The sequence below is a fragment of the Camelus ferus genome, chromosome 18 (assembly GCF_009834535.1).
Source record: "Camelus ferus isolate YT-003-E chromosome 18, BCGSAC_Cfer_1.0, whole genome shotgun sequence".
Taxonomy (NCBI): Eukaryota; Metazoa; Chordata; class Mammalia; order Artiodactyla; family Camelidae; genus Camelus; species Camelus ferus.
Window position 1 is genome coordinate 22,829,359 of NC_045713.1, and position 18,171 is coordinate 22,847,529.

At 39.3% G+C, this 18,171-nt stretch overlaps 1 protein-coding gene across 1 annotated transcript in view; it reads left to right on the top strand.

The window, feature by feature from the left end:
- RBFOX1 (RNA binding fox-1 homolog 1) overlaps positions 1–18,171 on the top strand; it is a 1,962,586-nt gene that overhangs the window by 231,282 nt on the left and 1,713,133 nt on the right. The gene's annotated exons all lie outside the window — the stretch shown is intronic.

Sequence of the window (18,171 nt, forward strand, 5' to 3'; positions counted from 1 at the left end):
CCTGGGCCAGGGGCTGGCAACTTTGAACTGGTGCACAAAGGCAGTTCACAGAGCCCCTTTTGCAAGCCTCAGTTCTGAAATGTCAAGCAGAATTGGAGAGATTGAACACTAATTCTTTGAGAAACAAGCGTTGTGTTTTAATAGGGCTTATGATAGCTGCTGAGCCAATTCCGAGAGGAAATGTGCCTTAATAAATACTCTTGATGGCGGGGATGAGAATTATCTTTTGGTGTGGATAACGTTGCTAGGGAAGAAATGATGGGCTGCTCCAGGTAGACTGAGGGAGGCTCCCTGCTTAAAAACACATTTTTATCTTGGTGGCGCGCATGCGTGTGTGTGTGTGTGTTCCGGAGATGAACGGAACATTTAAAGTCTGAGCAGGCTCCATGACAACTTCAAATAGAGGCTTGGCTGAAATCCCTCCTGGGCCCCAGTGGCCATCTCAGCATGGATGAGGTATTATCAACTCCTGATGAAGATTGATTTTAAAATAACTGGCTTCTTGAAGATCCTAATTCTGGAAATCAATTAGATAAATCGGTCTTGTAAAACGACCGTGTGGAATGTGTTTCAAGGTTACTGGAAATATACTGGATCCATCAGAGTGATTAGCTCACTGAGGGTGATGTGGTCAGTGCTACTGGTGTATTTGATTCGGTTTACAGTGTGGCTTTGGAATAGAGCTGAGTTACCTCATCCTGAGGATAGGTGGGCAGGGGCTCTCGTTAGAGTTCTTTGATGCAAGAGACAGGAAGGGACTCAGGGTGACTTTGGGGAACAGGAATTCCTGAGATGGTAATGAGGAGCCCACACAGAGGTCACGTATCCAGGATCGTTGCCTAAAGTCACACCATTGAACTAGTCTCAAGAGGTGGGGATTTCTTAAACACAAGGAGGCAGCTGCAGATGCTGTGTGGCCACAGAAAATGACAAATGTTCAGTATAGTGGAATAGACATTCATTCATTTACTCAAAGTATTTACTGAGGGCTTACTATCAGCCAGTTCTCTGTGCTTGGAAAATAAATCGCAGTGAGCAAAACAGATGAAAAGAGCTATTCTTGTAGGGCTTGTATTCTCTTGGGGAGAGACAAAAAAGAAATGTTATGAAGCTGAGTTGACCAGTATGGTAACCATTAGCCATGCTTAGCTACTTAAACTTAGAAAATTAATTTCAATTAAATAAGATTATATATCCAGTTCCTTAGTCATGCTAGCCACATTTTAAGTGGTCAGTAGCCCATGTGGCTGATGGCTACTGCATTAGACAGTTCATAAACTCAAAGTCCAAAATCTCATCAACTCTTGTAAATTATCCAAATTCAGTATAAGGAGGCTATGAGTATGATCCATCCTGGGACACAATACCATTCCATCTGTGGATCTGTGAAACTATAGAAAGAAATTATCTGTTCCCAAAATATAATAGTGGGGCAGACATGGGATAATTAATACCTATAGGCATTCTGGATCAAAAGAGGAGAAAAATGGAAGGTCAAAAGGAGTCACCAATCTTAGGCAATTTATAAAACCAGCCAAGAAAATTCCATAAGGTTTTTTTGTTGTTGCTGTTGTTGTATTTGTCAGTTTTCCCCCAACACATTTACTGAGGTATGATTTCCATGCAGTAAACTATACATATTTCAAATGTACAATTTGATGAATTCCGATAGATGCATACACCAATGAAACCACTACCACAATCAAAATAGCAAACATTTCCATCACTCCCTAAGAGGTACAATGATTTGACCCCGAAGGATAATCTCCTGATTTGCATCTCCACTCTTTGGATTCATAGCTCTGCCTTCTAGGCTCATGGCTCTGTCATCCTTCCTTTCTCATGAAAGGTAGCACATATTTTGCGACTGAATAGTTTTATTAGTATATTTCTATAGAATTTGGGAGACTGACAGTCTTCTTTCATTTGTACTCTCCTTTCAGTCCAAGCTGGCAGCGTTTCTGCAGATACAAGTTTCTTAAGAACTTTTTAGATCTCTCGTGTTTGTCACCAGGAGTCACTGCATTATATCAGAGGCTTGTTCATGGGTATTTCTGAGATAATCTCTAATTTTGGCTCTGGTGAGACGGCTGAAGGGGACTACGAGTCACACCCTAAATCTCTTCAAAGAGCCTTCTTTGACTGAATTTTTCAAGCCTGAAAATTTGACCTCCTTGCTGAATTAGCAAAATGTACAGACACACCTTGGCTTTTTCTCTAGAGCACCCTTTCCTGAGTGTGTATCTTTTACTTGTGGCATCTTTTGCCGTTTGGATAGGCAAGGAAGTTCCCAGATCATCCAGCCCTGCTTTTTTGTTTTCTTTATCAGTTTTCCTCTCAATTTGTTTCTCTCCTTTCATATTTTACAACAAGCATCAAGAAAAACGAGGTTACACCTTCGACACTTTGCTTGGAAATATCCTAAGTTAAATACCTAAGGTCATTGCTTATAAGTTCTGCTTTCCACAGAACTGCAGAACACATTTTGCTAAACTTTCTATCACTATATAACATCTTACCCTCAGTTTTCAATAATGTGAAGAGGTTGGGAGATATGTGTTGATGCTTGAAATGCTCTGTAGGATACACAAGATAGCGCCCTTCAGCCCACCTTGGGCCTAACTAGGGTCTCTTAACCCTAACACGGCATCATGGTTTCAGGCATTTGGTTCAGAGGAACTGCAGAAAATGATGGGAGAGAATGGGTCCAGGGGGAGGCCCTGGGGGTGCTGCAAACTGCATAGGACCTGGGCTTCATCTCCAAGGGAGAATGAGGGGGAATAACTTTGTATTCCTGCTTATTCATTTTTAAATCTTATTCTAAGGGAGTGGTAGAAACAATTGATTTGCAAGTATTAGGAGATTATGAGAATTTTTTTTGTTTGTTTTTCCATTTTTCCCCTCCAAATTATGTTCTTATATTGGGCAATGAAAAAGAAACTAAAACCAAACATTGAATTCTGCTTAGATATATATTTTTTAAGAATGATAATCTTGTAACTTAGATTTATAATTGCAAAAGTGGCATGGAATTTTTAAAAGGACTTAATTCATTTTGATCAAGGAAGTTGACTTATAAGAGGCAAATAAGCATTTTTTATGCATATTTCAAGGAAGATTTTGGCTTAAAAAGGGTAAAATTATTTTTGATTAGAAAAAGTACATTTTAGCATTTCACCAAGATCAGAGTGTTACATTATTTCCCAGATTTTTCTCTGTTCTGATTTCTGCCAATCTTCTCGACTGGAAGACAGTTGTCTTTCTAAAGCTAAGACCCAGGCAAGGATGAAGATGTTAAAAAGCAACAGTGCCAAACAGGAAAATAGTTCTCCAAACTATTAACTCTATCATGCAGGCTGTTAAGCCATGCATTGGAGAAGGGAGGTGGAAGATTCCATGTTCAAATAAATTTGGGAAAAATTGGCAGAAGTAAGTTAAACTGCTTTTATTAATACTATAAAACTTTTCAGAGATGATGTGTATAATGAAATATAAAGAGTGGGACAGAGTAGCCAAAATTTCCCCAACTTATTCGACCACACTTTGATTTATTTGCCCGCTGGCTTGATGTGTGGCACCCTGATTTACTCTTAGTGTTCCAAAGCTAAGTTTGAGGAATATTGCTCATCTCTCTATAGCGACATCTGGTTGAGATTGACAGGAGTGCCTTAGTAAAACTGAGAAATCTGACAATTGTATGAGAGCAGCATTTCTCAAACTATGGCTCATGAAACCACCTGTACCAGAATTGTCTGAAGAGTCTGTTAAATGTCTAGAGATTTGGGTTTGGTTTTAGATATGTTGTAGAAGATTATCTGGGCTAACATCACGGACCCTGAAAACTTTAAAATACCCTAGGTCTCTGCTGCTAAAATGCTCTGTGGGCCAGCAGCAGCCGCATTGTCTGGGACCTTGTTAGGATGCAGAGTCTCAAGCCCATCTCAGTCCTACTGAATCTGAATCTGCATTTCTAAGAAGATCCCTGAGTGGTATGTATGTTTGAAATGAGAAGCACTGGATCAGAGAATAACGCACCTCATTGTACCTAGGTTTTGTGTATTTTTAATATCTTGTTCTAACTATGTATTTTGTTTAAAAGTCTGTTTGAATAAAGAGTTCTATTTGAGTTAAAACAAAGTCATAGTTGAAGAGATAGACTTGGTGACTCTCTTAGTTTACTCTGTGGCAAGCATTAGTGTTCAGATCAGGGACCTTTTCAAAAACGCCGCTGTTCTGTTGCCATCAGTATATGCTGACTTTATTCAAATTGCCCAAAGGAAATAGTCTCTTGGGGGTTAGTCTTTCTCCAAATTTATGGACATGATGATAACTGTCAGATGCGGAATGTGGAATGTCTGTCAGGAGTAATTGACTCTGTATAGCTTAATTCCACCTCCCCTTCCATGCCATCCATGAAATGCTTATAGTCATCTCAGTTTAATAACTCAGATATTGATTTTACTGAATATAGCCACCTGCATCTCAGACTAGGAAAACAATGAAAGGACAGATTTTGAGTGGACAAAAAGACCACCCAACACTTCCACTATTTATTTATATTTATAAATGCATTGATTTTTAGCAAAGAGAGCCAAAAGCTGTCAGTCTGAAATACTAGTTTCATGAGTTATTGAGTAAGTAGGCAACAGTGATGCTTTATTTCTGTGTAGGTTCTGTGATTTGATACTTGGCCATCCATGTTAATCGATGATAAGTCAGGGTCCCAGAAGGCTCAGTGACCCGTTCCAGGAAACATAATCCATCAGTGGAAAATTACTTTCAGAGCCATTCATAAGGATTGGGGAAATGGTATCTGGTGCTTACCCATGGCTGAGAATAATGCATGTTCACAGCAGCCAGCGTAGAAAACCTCATAGTTCATGAGACATTGGGTGAAGAACTCAGTAGGCTCCTGCCTCAGAAGTGGGGAATAATTGGCCCTAGACTAATCACGGCTTTGGTCTCATCTAACAAACCTTAAAAGTCAGACCAGAAGGGATCAGACCATTTCCAGGTAACTTAACTGCATCCCAGAACAAAGCTTGAGAGTATTTATAGAACAAAAATGTCTAGCCAAACCAAGTTATAAAGAATTTTAAAAATACAACCTAAAATGAGGAGAAAAATCAATCAATTGAAACCGTAAAAGAACTTACACAGATGTTAGAATTAGCAGAGAAGGATGTGTTAAAAATTTAATTAGAAAAATGGAAGACATTAAAAAAAAACCCCCAAAACCAGAACTCTAGAGATAGAAATCTATAATATCCAAAGCATAAATACACTGAATGTCATCAACAGCAGATTAGACATTGCACACACACACATACACACACACACACACAAGATCAGTGAACATGATGACATAGCAATAGAAATTATCCAAAATGAAACACACAGGGAAAAAAGAGCAACCATGGGGAAAAAAGTTAGCACAGAACCAGTGATCTCTGGGATGACTTCAAGCAATTTAATAAATTTGTAATTGGAGTTTTCAAAGGAATGAGAGAGAGGGAGAGACAGGAAAAAATATTTGGAGGCAGGGGCCAAAATTTTTCCAAGTTTGAGAAAACTGTAAATCTAGAGACCCAAAGAATCTCAATGAATACCATACATAAGAGAAATGAAGAAAATTTCACTAAGGCACATCATGATCAAGCATTCAAACCCAGTGATAAAAAGAAAGATTTAAAAACATTCAGAGAAATAAAGACCGATTACTTGCAGAGGACCAAAGATAAGGGTGATAGCAGATTTCCTGTCAGAAACAATGCAAGTAAAAGAAGGATAGTATGACAAAATATTTAATATATTAAAGTAAAAAAAAACTATCAACATAAAATTTTATGCATAGCAAAAAAATCTTCAAATGAGGCAAAATAAATCCTCTTTTTTGCTCTTATGAAAGCTGAAAGAATTCATCACTGGCACACCCACACTATGAGAGGTTATAGGAAGTCCTTCAGGCAGAAGACAAATGATACGGAAATATGGACTCTACAAAAAGGAATGAAAAACACCAGAAATGGTAACTACGTGGATAATACACGTCACTTTTAATAATGATTGACTGTTTAAATAAACATAACAACAACATGGTGTGGTGATTATAATATATATGTAATAGTATAATGTATGATAGCAATAACCCAAAGGCTAGGGGGAAGGAAATGGAACTACTCTAGCATAAGGTTCCCATAGTGTATATGAACTGATGTAATATTACTTGAAGGCAAAATGTGATAAATTAAAGGAGTATATTATAAACCCTGAATCAACCACTAAAATTAAAAAAAAAATCAAAGAGTTATACTGTATAAAACAACAAAGAAGATAGAATGGAATCACAAAAATACTCAGGAAGAAAAAGAGAAGGAAACAGAAGGCAGAAAAAGAAGGAAAGTGAACAGAGAACACATGTAACAAGTAGAAAACAAATGGCAAGCTGATAGACTCAAAGTAACCATATCAATAACCACAATAAATGTAGAGGACCAAAAACATCCCACTTAAAAGGCAGAGATTATCAGATTAAATAAAAAAGCAAGACTGAACTATACACGTTCTATAAGAAACTTACTTTGAATATTAAGATACAAGTAGAATAAAGGTCAAAGGATAGAAAAGATACAAAATGTTAACACTAACGAAATAAAACCAAAGTGATTATCAGACAAAGTAGATTGCAAAGTATTGATTATTATCATGCATGAAGATAATTTGCATAATGACAGTTCATCAGGAGGACCTCACAATATTAAATGTTTATGTACCAAGTAATAGAGATTAAAATGCATGAAGCAAAACTGATGTAAGTGCAAGGAGACACTGACCAAAGCTGATATAACTGCAAGAGACAGTCAAATCCATAATTACAGTTGACTATGTCAATATACCCCTCATAACAACTGATACAAAGAATAGACAAAAATTCAGTAAGGATACAAAAGACCCGAACAACATTACCAATCAGCTTGACCTGACTCCTGTAAAGCACTCCACTCAGCAACCACAGAATATACATCCTTTTCAAGAACACACAGAACGTTTACTAAAATAGGTTATATTCTGGGCCATAATACCAATCTCAGTAGACTTAAAAGGTTTCAGGTTGTACGTAGTATGTTCTTTGGTCGCAATGGAATTGAATTGGAAATCAACAACAAAAGGAGCTCTGGAAAGTCTCTAAGATTTTGGATGTTAAATAACATATTCAGAATAACCCATGGGTAAAAAATAAATCAAAAGAGAAATAATGAAGTATTTTTAATAGAGCAAAAACGAAAATATGACAGATCAAAACTTTGTGGGATTCTTCTAAAGAGATACTTAGGGGGAGAAATTTATAGCACTCAGTGCCTGTATTAGGCAAGAAGAAAGGTCTCAAATTCAACCTTAAGAAACTAGAAAGAGAAGAGCAAATTAAACCCAAAGTAAGCAGAAGAAAATAATAAACATCAAAGTAAAACCAATGAAATGAAAAACAGAAAAACAATAGAGAAAATCAATGAAATGAAAAGCTGGTTCTTTGACAAGATTAGTATGTTACGAAATATCTAGCCAGTGTGGTCAAGACAAAATATACCAACTAGCAATATTAGGAATGAGAGAGGTGACAGTACTACAGATTCTTTAGATATTAAAAAAGGAGAATATTATGAATAATTTTATGCACAGAAGTTCAACAGCACAGATGAAATGGACAAATTTCTTGAAAGACTCAAACTATGAAACTCACTCAAGAATAACTAGGTAACTGGATTAATTGTATATCTGTTTTTTAAAATTGAATTTGTAGTTAAAAATCTTCCACAAAGAAAACTCCAGGTCCAGCTGGATTTACCATTAAATTCTAGCAAATATTATAGGAAGAAATAATACCAATTCTACACAAATGCTTTTAGAAAACTGAAGAGGAGAGAATACTTACTAATTTATTTTATGACGCCAACATTACCCTGATACCAAAACCGGAAATAAAATACGACAAAAGAAAACTACAGATTAATGTCCCTTATGTATATATATGCATATGTTTTAAACAAAATTTTAGGAAACCACATTTAGCAATATATATAAAATGAATAATACATCATAGCCAAGAGTGACGAGGGGGTGCTGGGTTAGGCTAGGTTGGTTTAACATGCAAAAATCAATCAATGTAATTCACCATATTAAGAAACAAAATGTTAAAACATACAATCATCTCACTGGACACAGAAAAAATGTTTAAACAATCCATTCCTAATAAAAAAAATCTCAATCAATTAGAAATAGAAGAGAATTTCTTCAAACCGATAAAAGGCATTTATGAAAAACTTCCAGTTAACATCCTACTTAATAGTGAAAGATTGCTTTACCCCTAAGATCAGAAATAAGTCAAGGATGTCTGCTTTCACTGCTTCCATTCAATACTATTGTGGAATAAGTCACTCTAAAAAGATAAGAGGAATACATAAAAGACATCTAGATTGGAAAGGAGAAATAAATATGTGTTTATTTGAAGATGACATGTTGATCTATGTGGAAAATCCAATGAGATCTACAAAAAAATCTAACAGAATAAATACATGAGTTTAGCAAGGTTGCAGGACAACAAGATCATTATACAAAAAGCAATTGCATTTCTATGTTCTAGCAATGAACAATTGGAAATTGAAGTAAAAAATACCATCTACAATAGCATCAAAGAATATGGAATACGTAGTGATACATTTGGCTAAATTTGTATAAGATCTGTACACTGAAAACTATAAAACATCAATGGGAGAAATTAATGGAGACCTAAATAAATGGATCAATGTTTATGAAGCAGAAAAGACTGAATATTGTTAAGATGTCAGTTCTCCCATATGGAATCCAAATTACAGTCTCAATGGGTTTTGTGGGGTTTTTGGTAGAAATTAACAAGCTGATTCTGAAATTTATATGTAAAATGAAAGACAGAATCACAAAACAACTTTGGAAAAGAGGAACAAACTTGGAGGGTTAACATTACTTGATTTTGAGATTTATTGCAAAGTGATAGTAATCAACACTGTAGTGTTGGCATCTTGATAGATAATTTGATCAATGGAATAGTAAAGAGAGTTTAGTAGAGAAAGAATAGTCTTTTCAACAAATGATGCTGTAACAATTGGATACCCATATGCAAACAAATGAACTCCAAACTATACCTTGCAGCATAAACAAAACTTAACTGAAAATGTATTGTGTATCTAAATGTAAAACCTAAATCTATTAGCCTTCTAGAAGACATCATAGGAGATAAATTTATGACTTAAGCATAGATTGAGTAAAGATTTCTTAAACATTACACTTAAAGCATGACCTATAAAAGGATGATAAATTGAAGTTAACCAAAATTAAAAGCTGCTTTTCTCAAAGCACTGTTAAGATAATGACGAGCTATAGACAGAGAAAATACTTGCAAATTGTATATCTGATAAAGAACTTGTATCCAGAATCTATAGAGAACTCTCAAAACTCAATACTAAGAAAACATGTATTAAAGAACAATGATAAAATATTTAAACAGACAACTTCTCCAAATTAGATATTCGTGGCAAATAAAAACATGAAAAGGCTTTCAGCATCATCAGTCATTAAGGAAATACAAATTAAAACCACCATGTGATACTACTGTAAATCTGCTAGAATGACTAAAATTAAAAACACTGACCACACCAAGTGCTGACAAGGATGCAGAGAACCTGGAGCTCTCATACGCTGCTGGTGGGAGTGTAAAATGGTGTAACCACTTTGGAAAACGGCTTGGCATTTTCTTAATTAAACATACACCTACCATATGATCTAGCCATTCCACTCCTAGGTATTCATCCAAGAGAAAGGAAAGCATGTGCCCAAAGACATATGCTTGAATGTTCATGGAGATTTTATTTGTAATCACCAAAACCTGAAAACGACCCAAATGTCTATCAACAGGTGGGAGGAGAAACATTCGTGGTGCATGCATCTGATGCAGTACTACTGTGCTGTGTAAAGGAATGAACTATTTATATGAGCAATGACACAGATGAGTCTCAAAAACTTTATGCTGAGTGGAAGACGCCAGATAAAGAAGACTACATGCTATATGACCCCAATTTGTATAAATTCTAAAAAATGCAAACTAATCTATAGGGATAGAGAGCAGATCACTTGTGTCCTGGAGATGGGTAGGGGTGGGAAAGGGTGAGAGGGAAGGATTACAATGGGGCACAAGAAAACTTCTGGGGCTGATAGCTATTTCCCTGTCTTGAATGTGGTGATGGTTTCAAGGAGAAAATTTATGTGTGTATGTATGTATATATGTATGTATGCATGTATGTATGTATGTATGTATAAACTTTGCAAGCTGTACAGCTGAACACTAAGTTAAACCTTCTCTCGGTAAAAACACCTGATTCTCACCCAATCTCAAGGATCCCAGGAAGAAGATGGAAGGGCCACATAGGTGCTTCTGGGAAAGAAATCCCCTCCACCTTGCACATATTCTCTCTGCTGTTTTTGGAAATTGTTTTTATTGATAGCAAATGGAGGGTGATTTTGTTTAACATGGATTCTGAAATAGCTCTATGCTGGTCACAAAGCAGTGGTATGTAGATCCTCTCCTGAAAAGGGAGATGCTGTTGGAGGAACACGACATTCGAGGATTAACTTGAATGCCTTTGCTTCCTCTTCTGACTGCACGTTTGTGTGGTTGTCCCCGAGGTGACCGTGAGCAAGTGGAGAAATCGTTGAGAAGGAACTGAATTACAGTCAGTGTTTGGGAGAGCTGGGGAGCCCCATCATTCCAGCCCGCCAACATCTCTGTCTCATCATCCCACTCTCTGAGCTTGACCATTCTAGGGTGAATGCTGCCCTCTCTGCTGGTAACTGGGTTTGCTTATGGTCACCCCCCCCCCCAACCATGGTCTGATGGGTAATACTGATCAGAAGGAAATTTTACTGTATCAGAGTTCAGGTAAGTAATAGGAGTAGGAAATATATCTTGTAGGTGGTCCTCTTTGTTAAAATAAAGTGACCCCTGTTGGTTACAAATACTTGGAAATACTTTGGTAGAAGAAATGGCTTAGCCAACAAGATGCTTAGAGATGCAGATGTGATAAATGCAGGGTGATAGTTCTGCTGTCACGTGACATGTATGTTCCTAAAAGTCACTGTGCTGTGCAGAATTGCACAGTAAAACTGTGTGGGGGAAATGGGGTTGGAGTACATAGATTGAAAACTTTATCAGCAAGACATTAAAAAAAAGGTAGAAATCTAATAAAAATGGTAGCACAGTTTTACACATGTTTAGTGGTTAAGAAATACAAACATACTACAATAAATATCACACTTTACCTTGATGTAGAAGCTGGCGTTGGAAGGAGTGCAATTTGTGAGTTACCGGGGCTGGTGGAAGCAGGGTTGTCTGTAATTGGAAGGCATGTTCTGACCTCAGGCGTGGATGTGTGTGGCTCCTAACACAGGCGATGGACTCAAGTAACTGGTATATGTTTGAGTTTGTGTGTGTGCACATATGTGTGTTTTGCATACTTCTAAGTACCTCAGTTCAGCTGGTTACAGCTTTCTGCGTTCACCTCATGTTTCTCTCACAAACAAAATCACGTGTAAGAAAATGCAAAATATGTGTTATGCACAGATTGTTTCCTAATAGATCAGTCACACTGGAACAGATTAACATTTTCAAAACAAGCGTTACTGCAGACCTGACTGTGTCACAGTGAGAGAAGGGCAGTGTGCAGGAGCATTTGAGAGGAGCGTTAGTGGAAGGCAGTGACTGAGGTTAGAGAAGGGTTCTAGGGTAGGACTGAGCCTTAAGATCTCAAGAGCACTGACTTGTGGCACCTGCTCTGTGTTTTGCTGTAAATAAGCAGAAAGTCCACGAGCCCACCTTTCCTTGTCTGTCTTGCCAGCATTGCTATGTGGGAGGCACCGAAAGTGTGGGCTCATTCTTCTGGTGGCTGTTGTGAGTCGATCTGATGTTATTGCCAGATGTTATTTCAGACCTGTAGCATTAAAAAAACTTGATGTCACTGACTTAATATTACCAAACGAATCAAAAAATATTTATTGATTTAATGAGCACCAGTTATGTACTAGGTACCATTCTAGGCACTTTGGATATATTAGCAAAAATAAAGCAGAAAGAAGTATCTGCCCTTGTGGAGTTTACAGTCAGGTAGGACAGTCAGATAAATGATGTTTCTTTTTTTCCTATAAGGACATAAAATTTTTTAAACTGTCAATAACAATAAAAATTCATGCTTTTATCCCCCCAAAATGGGTGACCTTTATTTTCAAAGGGTGTCATTACATCAAATGCACGGGGCTGATGGTATTTCAGAATGAAGGGCTGATTTTTCCAGAAAGCGTTACTTCCGCATATAGACTCTTGGAAACCACAGCTGAAGAACAAGGAATGGTTAGGTCATGAGAAGGACCCCAGTGGGTGTCTTGTTTCTGGCCTGTGGCCTCAGAAATAAACTGTGCCTTTTGCCTATTAAAAGCTCAGAGAGCTGATGTAGACCATCAGTTGTGGAAGCTTCTCTGGGTTAAATTATATTCCTAAATCCTCCCCCACCCCCCGTCCTTACTTGCTGGGCACTTTCTCTTGCCACCTTGCCTCACTTTCCCCTCTAAACCCTTGAGAGTTGAGGGTGGCTTCCCTTCTGGTTTTGGATAAGCAGCTGCCTCTGGAGCCTTAACTCAGTCTCAAAGGTGAGTGACATTCTCCAACAAGCACTTTCCTTCCCCATCCTGAAAATTCAACAAGGGCTGTTTCGAGGACATAGTGCAGAGATGCAGTTCCCTGGACCTGGAGCAGTGTTAGCCCTAAGCGTGGGTGTTTATGGTCCCAGGTTGTGCTGGGCCAGCCTGACAACCAAATCCCAGAAGACTGAAATGCTCACGTTTCTTTAATAAAATTACTTTTGGGGGCCATTTTTGAGCTCTTCATTTTATTTTTTGAAGCTTTCTTGAGAAATAATTGATGTAATTTACTTTTTTGTGTGTTGTGGCTTGTGGGCTCGCTGCAGTGCAGGTGCAGGGTAGGAGCCCCTCTTGCCTGGGTCTGGGGTGGTACTGCCCACCCCCGAACCAGCTGCCCCCTGCCCCCCTCCCTGTGGGTGTGGTGGTTTCAATTCAATGGACAGAATAGAATTAGTAGAAAGGAACTTGAAAGTTACCATAATTCTGGAGTTTGCCACATATTTATGTAGGTGTCTCTGGGGTTGAGCTTGCCCTGGGATATGCTGTCTGTGAGGCGGGTGTCATTTGCAGGCCAGTAAAATCTCCTCCAATTCTGTTGGTAAAATGGTATGTCTAATTTACAATTCCAGGAGCTCATGGAGTGGGGTACGGCTGTGGAGATGGGTTTTGGGTAGAACAGTATATAGAACAATGCTGGGCATGTGGGTACTCAATGCTGGATGGATGGATGGATAAATGAAGAAAAAGGAAATCTCCAGAATCACTTTGGATCTGATATTTTATTATTCTTTAAACAACAGAGGGTACAGAGTAATCCCTGAAGTGTCTTTATAAAGATAAATCTTTATCCCTCAGAATATAGGTTGGAGGGAGCAGTGGTTTGTAGTTACACAGGTGCTGGCTTAATACTATGGGAGCAAACACAGAGGACACAGATGAAGAGCCACCCTGAAGCCAGAGGTGCTGCCTGCTTCTACTGAGTCCTGTGTGTGTGCACGTGTGTGTGTGCGTGTGCGTGTGCGTGTGCTGAGCACATTGATAAGAAATGCATACGGTGAGACCAGCAGTATGAAATAAGCCCAGATCAGTGGCACTAAATATATGATGGGGTAGAGGAAAATCCCCCTAAATGCACAATGCAACTCCTGCGCAGATGGAGATCTCACCCCACAACCAAATTCATTCACCCTTCTGTTGCCAAGGGGCTGGTTGTGGCCAAGGCAGAACTGATCCTCAGGGTTTGAGACTTGCGTTGGAGGAAGAGGGTCTTATATAAATGATACCTGGAGGGGTCTCAAATTTTTATAATAAAATTATTTTAAAACACACCTTTTCAGTGCCATGGAGGCAGTCCTAGTTGTAGCTCTTTTGAGGTGAGAGTTGAGGGTCAGGAAGTTTTTGACTAAGCGTATTCCTTAGAAAGACCTCCCTCCCTCTATTCTCCTACTGTGATTTGTGTCTAAGCCAGCGACTTAGAATTTATGTTGGGAAGAATGAACACATGTTAGTTAAAGAACGCATTTCCCTCTTGTGGTTGTGTAGGTAGAGTCTGCAGAGGGTCCCCATCATATTAACGCAGGGTTTGCTTTGCCTAAGGAATAATTCCAAGCCTGCCATCTACAGAGAGTGTTATCAAAGGGATCTCAGTATAAATGGTGACATTCGTGACTGGCTGTGGTGGGGGCTTGCCCACCCTCCCCGGTAGCTGCTGAAATTGAGCTGTCAGACGAGGAAGATGAAATGCTACTTTGTTCTATGGCTTGAGCTCCCAGAGGCAACGTTTCCAGGTCATTTGACATTAGTTCAGAGAACGGGAAAGTATTTATCTTTTTTTTTCCCTTTTTTTTCCTAAGGCTTTAAAAAAATGTTTTCTGCTTGTTGTTAAGTAGGAAGTGACAGCTCCCCAGGTTGGCTGCCTGTGTGTTTGAGGGGAGACGTTTACCAGGTTGGCTGGTGGGGCTGGGAGAGGTTGCCAAGCCTCGCCCCTCTTGGGCATTTTGGGTACTGCATTCCAAGCCTCTACCCTCAAGCACCTCGCATACTGATAATCTTCAAAGCATTGTTTCCCGAAGAGTGTTCCTTGGGAGATTAGTTGCACAAGATGCTCCAAGGAAAGGAAAAAGCCATGGGAAAAAAATTCTGTGGCCAAATAAGTTTGAGACACACTGCGTACTGTATTATCCTTTCCTGTTGACACACAACTCATATTAGTATTTTAAGGCTCTGAGGATTCCTACAGGCAAGAAACTTGTTAAGCTTTGTTTAAGCTAGAATTTCCCAAATTTATTTGACTTTTTGACCTTTTCAAAAAGATTTTGAGTTTCTATTATGTGTCTTGCATTTTACAAGGCACAGATATGAGAGAGATGATGGTAAGTAAGGCAGATGGGCCTTACATGGCCTCATGGAGCTTATAGACAGATAACAAACAGGTGAAAAAAATATAATGAACAGATACACATTGTGATACACGGTATTAGTAAATACTTAGGGTGCAGTGAGGAAGAGTGGGAAGGGTGGATCTGATGGAGGACAAGGAGGGACACTCCAGGAAGGCAGCTTGTAGTTGATAACCAAAGCATGAGAAGGAGGCAGCCATGTGAAGTATGAGTGAAAGAGATGGGGACACATGTGCAAAGGCCCTGGTATCAGGCATTCTTGATTTAAGAAATGCCATTTGAAGATCTATAGCCTTTGTAAACTACCCCGTGATCAGAGAAGCTTTTGAGATATTCACAAAGGGACTGGTACAGTGTATCACAATGCAAGTAGAACTGGTCCCCTTCCTTCCCTTGTCCATGGGATTCTGAACATGGTCATTGAGAAAAGCCTGGATCTTGGGCAAACTCCATGGCTCTGTTCCTGTATCATCTTAGTGTGTGTGGGGAGTGGGACTCTGAGACTGTTGGCCCCCTTGGAGGAGAAAGGGTCAGTCTTTGTAGCTGTCTGGCCAAAGCCCCCAGTTCATATCAAGCTGTACAATTGACACTCCATCTGAGGTGCAGTAATGAGAGTGCAAAGGTGTCAGACTTCTAGAGCAGGAGTTCTCAGACATCAAGGTATGAAAGAGACACCTGGAGAATTTGTTAAAATGCGCAGTCCATGGGCCCACCCTCCTCAGACCCACCTGGGATGCTTTGCACACCTGGGCGTATGACATATTGATTAGGCTCACAGCATTCTGGTCCCTGTTCTGGTTCTGGGATGTTTAGGCATAGTTTGTGTATTTTTTGATTTATAAACTCTATTAGGTGCATCTTAAGAGCCGTAGTAAACTTTGATTTAGAATCCATTTCACTTGTAATCTAGTGTGGCTATGATCCCCAAGTCTGAAATATTGCAGCTGGTGGGATAATAAATCAGGTCTCAGATTTATTTATGTTGTCTTAAAACAGGAAAACAAAGCCACAGAGTTTCTGCAGGTAAATGAAACCCACATCACTCAGAGACCCCAGCAGGTTTGGGGCTTGGTCATTTGGGGTGGGGAGGGGGGTGGTCTACACCCTCCTTCTTTGAACCTGGTCTGATTCTCTGTTCTCCACCTGTGACCTTGAGTCTTCCCTTCTCCTGAAGTGGCTCTATCAGTTTATCAGTTGCTTTTTTACATTTGTTTCCCCCTCTTGGAATATAAATGAACTATTGCCTTTCTCATCCTGAGAAGGAAAATTCCCCTTGACCTCGAATCTCATTCTTGCTACTCATCATGCTCTCTTGCACAACTCCAAAACTCTTCTGTGGTGATTCACCCTCCTCCTACCGCTGTTAGCAGTAAGCCCAGCCCCGTAGTGTGGCTCTGCATAGACTGGCCCTGCCTACCTCTCCTAGTGAGCATCTTACCCTCAACTCCCTTGCTTACTGCACTCAGCCATCCTGCAGTCCTTTCGTTCTGCCCATCCACCACCTTGTGTCTTTCTTACCAGGATCTATTTGTGTCTGGATGAACATGCTTGTTTATTGTCTGCCTCTCCCTGTCTAGAATGAAAGACTAATGAATTTGGGAATCTTACCTGTCTTGTTCCCTGCTCTATTCCAAGCACCTTAAACAGTACTTATGTAAATGACTGATAAATATTTATTATTTAAATGATACATTCATTCTCTTTCTTCTGGGTATTTGCATATGCTGTGTAATTTACCTGACAATCTCTCTTCTCTTACCCCCTCTAGATGCACACTTTGCCTGCTAACTCTGACTTATCCTTGAATTCTCAATTCATCAGTCACATTTGCCGAGAGGCATATGCCACTTCCTCCAGGAAGCATATGTCGCTTCCTCCAGAAAGAATTATCTGACTTCCCAAGTTTGGAGTGGATTCCTCCTGTGTGCTCCCACAGTACTTACTACATTATTTACAATTGCCTATTCATATGTTTTATCCTCTGTAGACTGTAAGCTTCAGGAGCACAGGGGTCCTGGATTCTTGTATACCTTTGAATCTTAAGCTCTCTTCCACGAAGTCTAATATAGTGCCTTTACTTGGTAGGTGTGCAATAAATATTTATTGAGTAGTGATTTTTAGTCCTCTGTCTCTTTTCTCCCATTTTTATCCAAACATCTCAAGAGTGGTCTATACTCAACATCTTCTTTTGTCTCAACCTACTGTAAGTTGACTCTTGGGCCTGCCATTGGACTTCTCTGGGCAAGATACTGGTGAATTCCATGGTACCAAACCCAACAGATGACCTCCAGCCCTTATGTTATTTGGCCTTGCTGTGGCATTTCATACTGCCACCCAGTCCTCCTTAATGCTCTCTCTATAATGGCAACCATGGTACAACATGCAGGCAATGCAGAGGCGTTTCAATAGCAGATGACAGGAGATTTCACTGGCTACTGGCAACCTCCCATAGCATGAGATTGGGTAATGTCGAGACTTAACCTCGTGCAAGGAATGGGAATTACGTCAAGGTTTTAATGTAATTCTGGGGTTTGTAAATTCCCATAGTCCTTCTACCAGTTCTGTCCTCCTAACACAACACTGTAACCGTCTACATCCTTAGGACTGGAAGGGTGGGAAGATGGATGGAAGCAGCTAGATTGTCTGATCCTTAGTCTCTGGGAGGGAACTTACACATTAACATTTCTAAGAGATCATGAGCATTCTCCTCTATGGCCCATGGTCAAAACTCCCAAATTTTTCATTCTATATTCTGAATACCAGATATAGGGAAACAGACATTTTCCTCCTTTCGTGCCTTAGAGACATTTCTGGAAGCGGGTCTCTTTAACAGAGGTATTCTAAACCAATTAGCTGGGAAGAAAAAGTACAAAAGAAAGCCATTATGCAAATGTCAGGCCTCTGGAGACTCCATGGAAAGGGTGACAATATAAGCTTTTGAATGTGTTTCCAATTTTACTTTAACATTAGGACTTTGTATGATGACTATTACTAACAATATGGCTTAATGTCCTTTGCCCTTGGGATGCTATTTGTCCTCTTCTCTTTATGAGGG